The 12,932-nt window shown below is 37.1% G+C and overlaps 1 pseudogene; it reads right to left on the reverse strand.

The window, feature by feature from the left end:
* Positions 1 to 5,470: 5,470 nt before the first annotated feature.
* On the reverse strand, positions 5,471 to 6,885 carry LOC140498501 (actin-related protein 3-like; annotated as a pseudogene).
* Positions 6,886 to 12,932: the final 6,047 nt, after the last annotated feature.

The raw sequence follows: 12,932 nt of genomic DNA on the forward strand, positions 1-12,932 counted from the left end.
AGAGGACACTGTTCCAGTGTGGTTCTCAAAGGGAGGCAGAGTAGACATCTTTAACCTCTTCTACCCCCATTCTTCTTCAGAGGAGACTTTCATTCTTTCTAGAAGGGGAAGGAGAAAGTTAGGCCCAGAGGCTACTCTGCTTTATTCAAGACAAGTGGGCTACCAGGTTAGAAGTACATCTCTCTGTTCCTTTAAATATTGCTTGTGTATGAGATGTGACCAAGTTCCATCTAACTGTTGATCATTTTGTCGTTTTAGTGGAGGAAAAGGACCCCAAGCTCTATATCCAACTCTTGACTTCTTTCCCACCTCATACTTAGTCCTGTAATGAACATACACATAGCAAATAATGAAGAAGTCCATTTACCCAAATTGTAGGAAAACAGAAATCAGACAATTTATACATAGGACCTGTATACCAGGTCATACAGAATGGAGGTAACCTTGCTCAACCAAGACTATCCTGGCTCTCACCCAAAGAGAAACTCTCTAAGTCTTTAGAGTAGGAGGTCAGCAATAGGGTCATGATGGAGACTGGCCACTCTTCTCACATCTTACCAGAATCTTTTCACCACAACTTTACCACAGATGATGTCTTACCATCCAGGTTACCTCTATTACAGAGGCTGAATTGGAACACCCCACCACTCTCAGGTGATAGGAACAAATCTGATTTTCCCCCTAGCTGATCACAGGGACCTACAAATGCTGAGAGATGTGGGCACTCTAAAATAATGAAATATCCTCATTAGCCACTTAGAAGGGACAGTTATTGACTCAATGGATCATTAAAAAGGAGTATCCTACCCTCAGTTGCTCTCTTTTACCATCTTCAGATTATTCTGGGATTATTTAAGTTTATCCACAAAGGAATATAGGGAGAAGTCTACTCCTTTTTCCCAAACCGAAGAATAGATGGTGATGGCTTCAATGCAGCAACTTGAGCAAAGAGACCTGATGAGGCAAGAAGAAGTCTGGGCCTCTGACTGTTTCTTTTGGTTTGTGTTTCTTGACTTGATCTTAAGTGACTAACCCATGATCACAGGATGGACATGTGGCAACTTTGTGAGCTGGAGAGGTCCATGTGGGAAAATACATTCTGTAAATTTTCCAGAAATAAAAGTCAGACTATAGTTTGAAGAATTCAGCTTTCCATTTTTAAAAACTGGGAAAACATTTGCTCATTTCTAATTCCATGCCATCTTGCCTCATTTTCCAAGACTTCAAAATTCACTGAAAGCAGACACAATAGTTAGGTTATTCAATGCTATGGGTCAAGTGATTAGAACTCACAGATGTCAGCTTGGTATTCTCTTATCAACTCCTTCACTTTTCTTAGTTTTTAACTCTCTGTTAACCATTTTTGTTCTGTCCTTTCCAGTACAAAATATGACCTCCTTAGCAGAAAAAAAGAAGTAAAATAAGAGCTGAGTAGTTCTAGCTTCTCTGTCAATAATTATTACCATCACAGAGTTGTTGTAGGAGAGACTTGAAAGTGAGTGGTTAAAAAATTAAAGAAGCATGCAAATGCATGGTGTTGGGTTTCAGCAGTATTCAAATTAGAGCATGACATGGAGGAGTATTACTGGTTTTTTGTGTGTATGTGGATAATGTTGCTTGCTTCAGTTGAGATATTCTATCATCATGAAATCATTGCTACCCTTTAGCAAACAACAGTCATAGCTAGCATCTGTTAAGGTTTGTGAATCACTTTACATATACTACACCATTTGCTCTTCACAACAACCCTGTGAGGTAAATGCTATTTTTATCCTCATTTTATAGATGAGGAAACTGGGCAAAAATAGGTTAAGTGATTGCCCAGGGTCACATAGTAATTATCTTAGGCTAGATTTGAACTCAGCTCTTTGTGAATCCAAACCTAGCATTTTATCCACTGCACTACTTAGCTGTCTCCAAATAAATGAGATGATGTTTTAATTTCAGGTACATTTGAATTTCATATATTGTATATATATTATATATATATAGTATATGTGTGTGTGTGTGTATATATATATATATATATGTATATATATATATATATATATATATATATATATATATATATATATATATATATATATATATATATATATATACATATCACTCTGTGGATCTAATATCGGTCATCTCTTCCTTATATTTAAATCTAAAGCCACAACACAAGGCATTACTCAGGCTTAAAAAAGATTACAGTTCATAGTTTTGTAAGTATCTTCACATATTGATTGGTATTTAAATTTTAGATATAATCAAGATGGGTGATAAATGATATTTTAAGTTTTGATTTGAACATTAGCCTATTCAATTAATTTTTAAAAACTAGAATTCTGAAATAATTTTGTTAATAAAATGAGTAACATTGGATTGTTCTGTTCTGATTTATATCATCAGATTTTTTTTTTTGCAAAGATGTACTGATTATGGATTGCTGATCTGCTTTAGCTTCTTGCCTTATTTTTTTTTCAGTATGAATTTAGCCAAGAGAAATATTAACAACAAAAAATGAAAACTTCATAATTAATCACATCTGACCCATGAAAGCTTTCTGAAAAGTTGAAATATATATATGTATATATTTATATATATCTACAATTGAAAGCATAAGAAACTTAACCAAGTGTGTGACAAAGCTGGTTCTCTTTGTAATTCATTTCAGTCATTTTCATTCACCTAAGCTCTTTTCTGCTATATAATGTTCTCACTTATTTATTCGTTGTAGAATATCTAACTCAATATGGCACAAGGGTAGGCCAAACACTTGTACGTAAAATATGGAAACATATTAGAAACAATTTTTTTTAAAGCTTAAAGAAATCACCTGTGTACTTGACAACTCATTAAATGGCCTAGGGAACATTTACATTCTGTTCTCTGCAAATAGCTTGACCACTTTTTCAACCCAGTTTTTACTCTGGCCATTCTTTTTGTCCTTTTCTATAAAGGTGACATGGGCAGAGGTGAGGCAACAAAGACCCTGCTGCTTACTTGCGTGACCTTGGGCAAATCAGTTCATCTCTCTGGGTCTCAGTTTCTCCATCTTTCAAATGAAGGGGTTGGAATAAATAGGCTATAACGTCTCTGGAACTTTTACATCTATAATCTCTATTGGTCCCATTTCTCCTTTTAAACACAGAAACATATAGGTTGTTCATGTTTGTTTATCTTATTTTTCCCCTTCCTATTATTCTTTATTTACTTTTATTCAACCCAATTAAAACATTTATAACATTATGTATATACAAAAATGACCTTCTCTAGCATGATTTCTTTGCCAGTCCCATATTCTCTTCCTACTCTCAGTGGTCCATTGGTTTATGTTTTGACTTCTGAAGCATTACTCCAACAATTCTGATCTATATTTTGCAGCTGAAGTCATCTAAAGTGTTAGATCTTTTACAGGTATTTATCATACCTTTCTGTCCAAAGGACTATACCAATTATCACTTTTTTTCATTGCAAGTTCATGAGGGTCAGCACCATATCTATCTATCTCCTTCATTGGGACAATCATCTTCACCTCCTTACCATCAGAATCTTGGATTCTACTCTGGTTTATTCCATTACTAATGGATGAACTTTTGCTTGGTCTTGCTAGGTTTAGGTCTCCAGATCAATTCCTAGCCGCCTCCATGGAGTCCATGCTCAGCTCCCTTTCCAGTTCCCTTTTATGTTCTGTCTTGCCCCATTAGAAGATGATTTTCTCTGTTCTTCACAAAGGACACTCCATTTCCCATTTCTGTGCCTTTGTACTTGTCATCTCCCACATCTGGACTACACTTCTTCCTTTTCTTAGCCTCATAGACTTCTTTTAAGATGTACTTAAGGCATGATCTTCTATTAATCAGTGGTGTTAAACTCTAATAGAAGTGGGGACCCCAATGTCTCTACGTGTGTGTGTGTGTGGATGGATGGATGGATGGATGGATCCCTGAGGGAGATATATTGAGCTGAGTTTAAAATGTAGTACTATCTACTTTTATCATATTTTAAAAGTTTATTTAGTTAAATATTTCTCAATTATATTTTAATCTGGTTTGGTTATACTCAGGAGTATTATGGGCAAATGTAACCTGTGGACCATATGTTTGACATCTTTCTACATGAAGTCTTTCCAGATCCCCCAGAGTGCTAGCACCTTACCTCCCAACTTGATATTTTTAAAAACAACTTTGTGTGTGTTTATATTTATTAACTTTATATTCATGATTTATATGTATGTGTATGCACATACATGAATACACTTACATTCCCACATTACAATATAAGCTTATTTCCAGTAGGGATTACTTTAATTATAATTGCATCCCTAGTGCCTAGCACATTTTTGTTTTTATTAAGTCATGTCCAACTGCTCATTACCCCATTTGGGGTTTTCTTGGCAAAGATACTGGAGTGGTTTGCTATTTCTTTTCCAAGTGTATAAGGCAAACAGAGGATAAGTGACTTGCCCAGGGTCACACTGCCGGTAAGTGTCTGAGGTCAGGTCTTTCTGACTCCAAGCCAAGTACTTTATCTAATGAGCCATCTAGCTGCCTCTAGTTCTTGGCACCACTAGATGTTTAATCCATATTTGTTTAATTAAATTGAATTGGAATGAAAGCAAATTAAAATTATTTCAGTTTTTCTCTTTTCTTTTTTTTCCAAACTGTGAAAATTTATTATGCAAATGAAAATATCAAATGTTAGTACAATTATCAAAATGAAAGCAGTCAATATTTTAGTTCTAAAATTACACACTTGTTTGTACAAAGCACATAAAAAAATTCATCTTGCTAACCCAACTGTTGATTGTGAGTTCTTCAGAAAAGATTTATCATTCAGCTTGTAAGGATATTGAAGAACTTCAAACAAGCATCAAAAGAAATTTTGTGTCTTTATTGGAATGGTGTTATGCTTAGTACACCAATTTTGATATTCAAATTTCTTTTTTTGTCAGAAATGACACTACATAACTGCAATACTGGTCCAACAATCTTGTCTTTACTTTTAAAGCAAGAAACAGAATAAGAGCATTCAGAAAGCACTAGCAGGCATCAGTTAATCCAAGATACTAGCTTTAGTTCCAAAAAGCACTTGCCAAGACAACCAGATTTTGTTTTTTTTGGATAGTTGAAATTTTTAATAACTAAAATAACATGAGTGTGTAAGCAAGGGTCATGAGACTCTTGTTTTAAATTTACCTTAGAGGTGGTCTCTCTTTTTCTCAAATATGACAGTTTTTGACATTTTTTCCTCCAAGTATAAAAAAGTATGAAATATAAACAAGCTCTTGCATTGTACACATTTGGAAGTATACAATTCAGGCATGATAGAGCTATCTACATACCGTTAAATTCCATCAACTCTTGGATAATCCATTAATATACAGAATATCCAGTCACAGAAAGAACTAAAACCCACTTCTTTTTGTTACACACATATTCAAATATTATCTGAAGTAAAACACTTTTAATCATTTTGGCTTTCTTCTACATTCTTAAGTCGATACATTTATTAAAATATTCCTGTTGAATTATGTTTGGTCTTTTCCTTGTCAAGTCAGTTTGCTATCTTAATATCAGCCATCCAGACAAAACAGGTCATCAGAAAGATGAGCTCTCCCCCAGCTCCCTAACTATTATAACTATGAAGTCAATTTTAAGACATGACCCCAGACACTGGGTTGTGGTGGCAAATACTAGGTCCAGTTTCTCCATAATCCTTTTTGGTGGGGCATACTTGGTAGAACTCAGATGTGGAAGCCAGCATTGATGCCCCAAATCATATTGCATATTGCTGCATGTGGTGTATAATGACTTGCACATCAATAGGCTTGGACTTCAGTCTACCACCACTTAATTCTTCACTTAGTTTCAGCCTAGCATCAACAGTTCTTTTCAAATCTCGTAGTCGACATCCAAAATCCCTGAACATGGTTGAACTCCCAGAGAGGACAATATTCTTATAGAGAAGACATCTGACATCGATGGGACAATTCTGAATTATCTCATCTACTACTTCTGAGATAGGTTGTGTGAAGTCTGGATTAGCAAACTCTGGGTGAAAGAAGATTTCTGGACCCAGGAACCTCTCATAACCAATGTCAATGGAAAATTCTTTTTTTGAGATTGCATTGATTCCAGCATACTGTTTAATACACTTTGACCCATCTGTATCATACTTGTTAAATTCTTTGACTAAATCTGGGCTATAACATTCTTTCACTGCCTTAGCTATTTCCAGGGATTGTTCAGGAGGAATTTCTACTTCTCATTCTCTCAATAACTGCTGAATAAAATATGTTATATCTCTCCCAACAATTGGAATGTGCTTGATGCAGTTGCCAATAACATGCCCTTCAACCACTGGAATGACATGAGTGACACCATCTCCACTGTCTATAACTGTACCAATCAGTGTCCGCTCTCCTACTTGTCTTGATGTCCAAGATGCAGCTAAAGCAAGGACAGCCTGTACAGCTAGGTATAGGCCTGGAACGTTAAAGGTTTCAAACATAATTTCAACAATATACCTGTTTTCTGGTGTATTTAGAGGAGGTTCAGTCAAAAGAAAATAATGATCTTCAAATTCTGCCCTTAGGTATTTAAAGATCACTTGTTCCATAAATCTCTCCATCAAGACCCAATCTTCAACTATAACACAGCAGATTGACCACTTTGTTGCATAAGTTGGCTTTTCTACTGCTTCATCCCCAGTAAAGAAGTCTAAATCATCAACACCCTTCATCACCCTCCTTTATGCTTGATCTCCTACTTTTGCAGATTCCTTAATAGCAATATATGATGGGATGATAAACTGGGGTTCTGTATTTCCAGCATCTCAAAGTTTTGTATACCCGGTGCCACAGTCCACCACACAGGCTGGCAGCTGTCCTGCCATCTTCAGCCTCCTCCTCCTCTTGCTGAAGCCGCTGTCACCACCATCGGGTCCGTGCTGGATGCGGGGAGGACAGGGGGCTGGCGATGGGGGCTATCTAACCATCCACAGCAAGGCTGGCAGCGGTGGGCGGGAGGGAGGGCAGCAGCCTCGGCCAGCGGCTTCCCCAGTTTTTCTCTTTTCCACCAGAATCTTGCACAACATTCTTTCTGTGGTATTCACATATAACATGAGTTAGTACTAGCATCAGTACTCCTCTGGTGGTCAGCTGGTAACTAGTATCGCTACTTGTGGTCACCTCCCCTATCCTTGACACCCTACATATCTCCAGGAGATTACTTTGTCCAGAACCCTTATTTCATCATGTCACTACCTTGCTCCAAATTGTCAATTGCCTAGTTGCCAATGGTAGTATCCCCCAAACTACTTTCCACAGAGCTCTAGTAGTTCTTATCATATGAATAGGAGATTTTGAGAACATAATGTTACTTACAACATCACCCCTTTGAAATGCTAAATTTAAAGTAATATGTATACTAAAATAAGAGAAAGTGGAGAAGAATTGCAGTAAAAATGCTTGAGAAAGGCATGTGGGTCCATAAAAATCTTAACCATACAGTCAATTCAACATTAGAATACATTGCCCCCTTGTCTTATTGCAGTTTCGTCAAATTCCAAACCTGGATTGCTTCCGCTATCCAGTTCTTAAATGGTCTTGGAGGAAGTCAAATAAGTGTTTTAACTGGAACACTTACAGATTGATGTTATCTAATTTCATCTGGGTTATCATCACAGTAAGGCAAGGGAGGCCTTCCTTAAGTCTTCACTTAGAACCAATCCTCATTTTTCTCTAATTGATTCTCAGTCTCTCTCAGGGGCTGTTGTCAACATTTTTTTGTTCAAACCCACTCCCCTACCAATGCATCACTTTCCCCAAAACCCCTCAGAAGAGTACTTAACAGTCATTTACAATTCTCTTACTCAAATTCTCATATTCTTTTTCAATATTTTTTGCTTCATCATTACCAATATAATGTTTGATAACTGTGGTGTTACCTGTGGCTCTGTTGTAGGTCATCTTCTCTATTTTCAGTTATTTAATCAACTTTTATGCATCTAAATATCATTTTAATACTGATGATTCCTCTATCTATATATGCAGTCATAACATCCCTCCTGAGCTCCATCAGCTCATGAGTTGATGATCAGTTACCTAGTAAATATTTTCAAGTGAATGTCCTATAGGAATTTTAAGCCCAACACATCCAGAAACAAATTCATTATACTTTCCTCAAAACTCACCCTTTTTCATAATTACTCTCTCAATCAAGAGCAAAACCATCCTTCTAGTCACGCAGGTTCATACCCTTTGAGTCATCCGTGACTCTTAACTGTTCTTTGGTACACATCACCCGTCAGTTGTCAAGTCTTGTCAATTCTATTTATACAACATCTTTACATTACCCCATTCTCTGTACTTCCATGACTATTATCCTAATTTGGGACTTCATCACTTCTCCCCTTTGCTCCTAATATGTTTCCCTGCCTCAACTCTTCCTCTCCTCCAATCCATCCTCCTGCTAAAGAGGTTTTCCTAAAGCACAGATCCATTACCATGAGGATCCATCACAATCTGCCTTCAATCTTTTTTTCAGCCTTTATTATGTTTTATCCCCCATCATGAACTCTGTGCCCCTTTTGCCCATTTCTCACACTTTCTGTGTCATATATCATAGCTTTTGCAGTCTGTCCCTTATCTTAAGCATGGAGGTCAGTTCACGTATAAATTCCTGATTGTCCCATCTATTCATATCTCTCCTCTCCTCGTCTCAGGAAATCGTATTTATTTTGTATTTACTTGTATGCATACACGTTATTTCCTCCATTAGACTGTAAGTTCCTTGAAGGTAGTTAGTGTTTCATTTTGTCTTTGTATCCCCTGTGCTGAGCACAGTACCTCTTGCAAGGCAGGTGCACATAAATGCTTGCTGATGATCAGATTCCAGCATGAGCTTGATAGAATGATAGGGGGAACCTGTGAGAAAGAGAGCCTAATTGAAGGAATGCCTTCAGCTTGCTTTGAAGTATATGAGCAAATCAACTAGAAAGAAACAGAGGCATCTAGGTGTGGAGAAGAATTCAAGGATAAGATGGTAGTATGTGGATGGATTCTCATGGTAACAAAGATGTATTGTTCATATTGTGTTCAGATTTCCATTACCCCACATGGCATATGCTTTTTGTTCTTGAAGAACCCCCAAAGTCAGCATTTCTTCTCTCTAATTCCAAGCTGTACTTTAAACAACTATAGGCTGGTCAATAAGGAGTCTGTCTCTTAAAACAAGGCAGTTTTTCAGTGATACTCAGCAAACTAATTTGTCCCTTGTTTGCATTTCAAAGATTCTAGGCAGTTCTACTCTTTCCATAATGCCTGAAATGAGTGCTTGAAATAAACCTCGACTCTGTTAAAGATCCAATTTATTTCTCCACTAAGATTATACGGAGTTTTGATTTTAATCCTTTTTATTTTACATTTTAGTATATGGTATTCCAAAATTCCTTTTTCTTATACTAATTGTAGCATAGTCTTGTGTGATCCTAACTATAAAGACTTGGTCCAAGGACTCTCTCTTATTTGTTTCTTGCAGTTGCAGACCTCAAAGCTCTGGATTATAACTATGACATTCCTGAGTGTTTTTACTTTTGTGTTTCTCTCAGGAAGTGATGAGTCAATTCTATTTTTATTTTGTCTTTCAGTTTAAATAGATTTGGTCTTTTTTTTTTTAAGATTTCTTGAAATATGGTATTCAGAGTTTTTGTCTGAAAACGACTTTTCAAGGAGTCTAAAAGTCTTAAACTATCTCTCAGAACAGTAGATCAAGAAGGGCTCCAGGTATGTTTCACCTCACTTATGACTTGACTCACTCTTTCATTTTCTCTTCTTCCTTCTAGCCAGCAGCCTTGAACCTGCTTAGGTATCCTTCCCCTTCTGCCCATAGTTTTAAGCTCCCCTTTGTGCATTTTGTTCCCCTATTAGAATACAATATCTTGAAGGTAGGGAATGTCTTATTTGCTTGTGTTTGTCTTGTTACAGTGGTGACCAGCCCATGGTAACTAATAAATTCTCTCTCTGTCTCTGTCTCTGTCTCTGTCTCTGTCTCTCTCTCTCTCTCTCTCTCTCTCTCTCTCTCTCTCTCTCTCTCTCTCTCTCTCTCTCTCTCTCTCTCTCTCTCCTCTTTCATGTGAGCTTTTCAGCTATACAAAATTATAAATATTGCCCATATATAATATGTGCATATATAAACATTTTCCAACATATAGAAATGTATCCTATTTCCTTAAATGCTTAAAGACAAGGTGTTTAAGGATTCTTTTTCTCTAAACAACCTACGTTTAGGGAGTTGTTGCAAACTACACATGACAAAGACTCACTCATCCCCTAGTAATTTAGGTCTATTACCAGAATGAAATAGGCCACTCACAGGTCATCCAACAATGAATAGAATGAGGTTTACTTAGCCACAGTAGAGAAAGGATGCTCAAGAATATAACACAGTTCAGTTAAATAAGGTCTCCCTCATCTCCATATGGATATGAGTCTGGTCAGCAGAGAATGGTGTAGTGACTGGAGCACATCCTGAGGACATCTACCAATTTGCAGGGTGCCTGATTCCACATGCATGGACTTTTTCACACCTTTAGGTATTCAGGAAGCTACTTAGCCTGAGGAATGTCAGCCTTAGTATACTTGGCCATTCAAGTATTGAGGGAAATTTCCTTGTCATTTGGGGAAAGTATTAGCTTAACCTACCTGGAAGGGGATAGGGAAAGACCTCTTGTAGGTAATGATCCTATTGCAAATTTTGCAGAATACTTCAGGCCCTAATATGTTCTGTGTTCATATTAATTTGTAAAATACTGAACTACAAGATAAAGTCCAAACTTCATTATTTGGTATTCAAGGGATTCCCAGTTTGGTCCCAAATAATGACACCTAATTTCCAACCAACCACCTTCACGTCTTGAAGAAATATCTGTTTTAGGGTGCTTCTCTCCTGACTGGCCTCTTTCATGCTGTAACTTAAGAAAAAGCCTCAGCCATGTCTGCTCATGGGTACCCTTTCCTTCCATTCATCCCTCTCCTCCAAGGTTCTAGAAAAATGAACTATGACAAAATCCTATTTGTCCTATTCTGGATGGAATATCAATCTATTCTCCTATGGTCACCTTCATCATCCTTGTAACTGTCTCAATCAAAGTGCCTTTTCTTGACCATCACTTCTCTTCATGTATTATACTCATTGCCACATCTGTTGCTACTTCATGAGATCTTTCCATTTGACTTGCAGCTGAAACTATGTGTTCTCTTCCTCATCGCAACACGAAGTTTTTGAGAGCAAAGATTATGTCTTTTTTTATTTGTGTCCCTGACATTTAACAAGCTTGATAGATAGTAGGAATTTAAGAAATGCTTGCAGGTTCATTAACTCTTTCATTTATTCAAATCCCATCTTCTTTGTGAAACTTGATCACCCCAGCCCAAGCTGTCTTCTACTTTTCTAAATTTTCATAAAACATTATCAATGTAGCTTATAGGCTCTGGTCTCACTCTTCCAAACTCTGCCAACACTGGCAAGTTGATTACCCAGAAGTCAGTTACTTTTTTTTTTCCCTCAGGGTGCTAGAATCACCCTGATAGACCTGAGGTATCTTTCTAATAATGTCTCTCTCAATACCTAATCTGTTGTGCTCCCATCATTATTGATTATAAGTGACATACACTTATATAACTTCAATTATCATGAATTAACTTTTAAAATGGGTTATTTACAGATAAGGTAGAAGAAGTAAGAGTCCACCTTTCTCCATCACCTTGCTCCCTGTGTAAAGTGAGCTCAAATTTACATAGTTACTAGCAACAGGACCTAGTTGCACCCTCTACCAAGTACATGTCTAGCTTGGCATAGTCAATGGACCAGTCACTCTTTTGCCTTCAGGACATGGTGTATTGGCTGCTGGGTCATATCATTGCTAGGCTGAGTCAAGCAAGTTGCTCTTCAGTGGTGGGTGTTCCCCAGATCAGTGCTTCCCATCTCAGTGTTCCTTCAACACAGTCTCTGGAGCTATTGATAGACTCTATTATGATTTCCAGTTCCTGGAGTTCTGGGGCCTCTAACATTTTGAATTTTACAAGGTTATAACATTCTGTCCATTCTGTCTGTAGTATGACAAAAGGAACCAACTCTGGAGCCAAAAAGCTGGATTTAACTTCTGCCTCTGACATAAACTAACTTTATGATCCTGGGCAAGTCATTTCATATCCAAATGCCCTGAAGTCTTCAAATTACAAGTGAATTATCAATTAGTATGTGTTGGGAGAGTCTCCCAGCAGTGAAATCACAGATTTGAGACCCTTCCTTCTCAAAGCACTAAACTAAAAGATGTCTTGCAGCTGCAGCTGTTTTGTCATGTCAGGATCAAGGAGAGAGAGAGAGAGAGAGAGAGAGAGAGAGAGAGAGAGAGAGAGAGAGAGAGAGAGAGAGAGAGAGCTTTAATGGCTTACCCTAGTTCTAATTTTTTTTTCCAATTTCCCCAGCAATGGATTTGGAACCCTTGGAAAACCAGTTTGTTTTTCAAAATGAGACTTCTGTTACTATTTGATATCATCTTGGGTAAATTTCAGACAATATCAGATATAAACCCTTGAACACAGATTGTATTAATCCCAAGGAACCATTAAAATTTTGATGACTCAAGCTGTTATACTTTGAAAAGATGCACAGAGATTTTAATGTTGTTATTGGAAAATGGAATGTTATTACTATTAAATCATTGTGTACTAAATCATATTCTATTTTAACAGCCTATTTAATGACCCTGCACTTGTCCATTCATCAAGTATGAAGCTGGAGCTATGCTTGGGAAGTTGTGTCATATCCATGGTTCACAGGGACACCAATTTTCATCAGATGGTGGATGGCTGTAGGTCCTAGAATCATACAAGCTCCTGAGCCATGTCAAAACCAAGAGAAATACTACATGGTGCAAAA

Source organism: Notamacropus eugenii, chromosome 4 (genome assembly GCF_028372415.1).
Source record: "Notamacropus eugenii isolate mMacEug1 chromosome 4, mMacEug1.pri_v2, whole genome shotgun sequence".
Lineage (NCBI taxonomy): Eukaryota > Metazoa > Chordata > Mammalia > Diprotodontia > Macropodidae > Notamacropus > Notamacropus eugenii.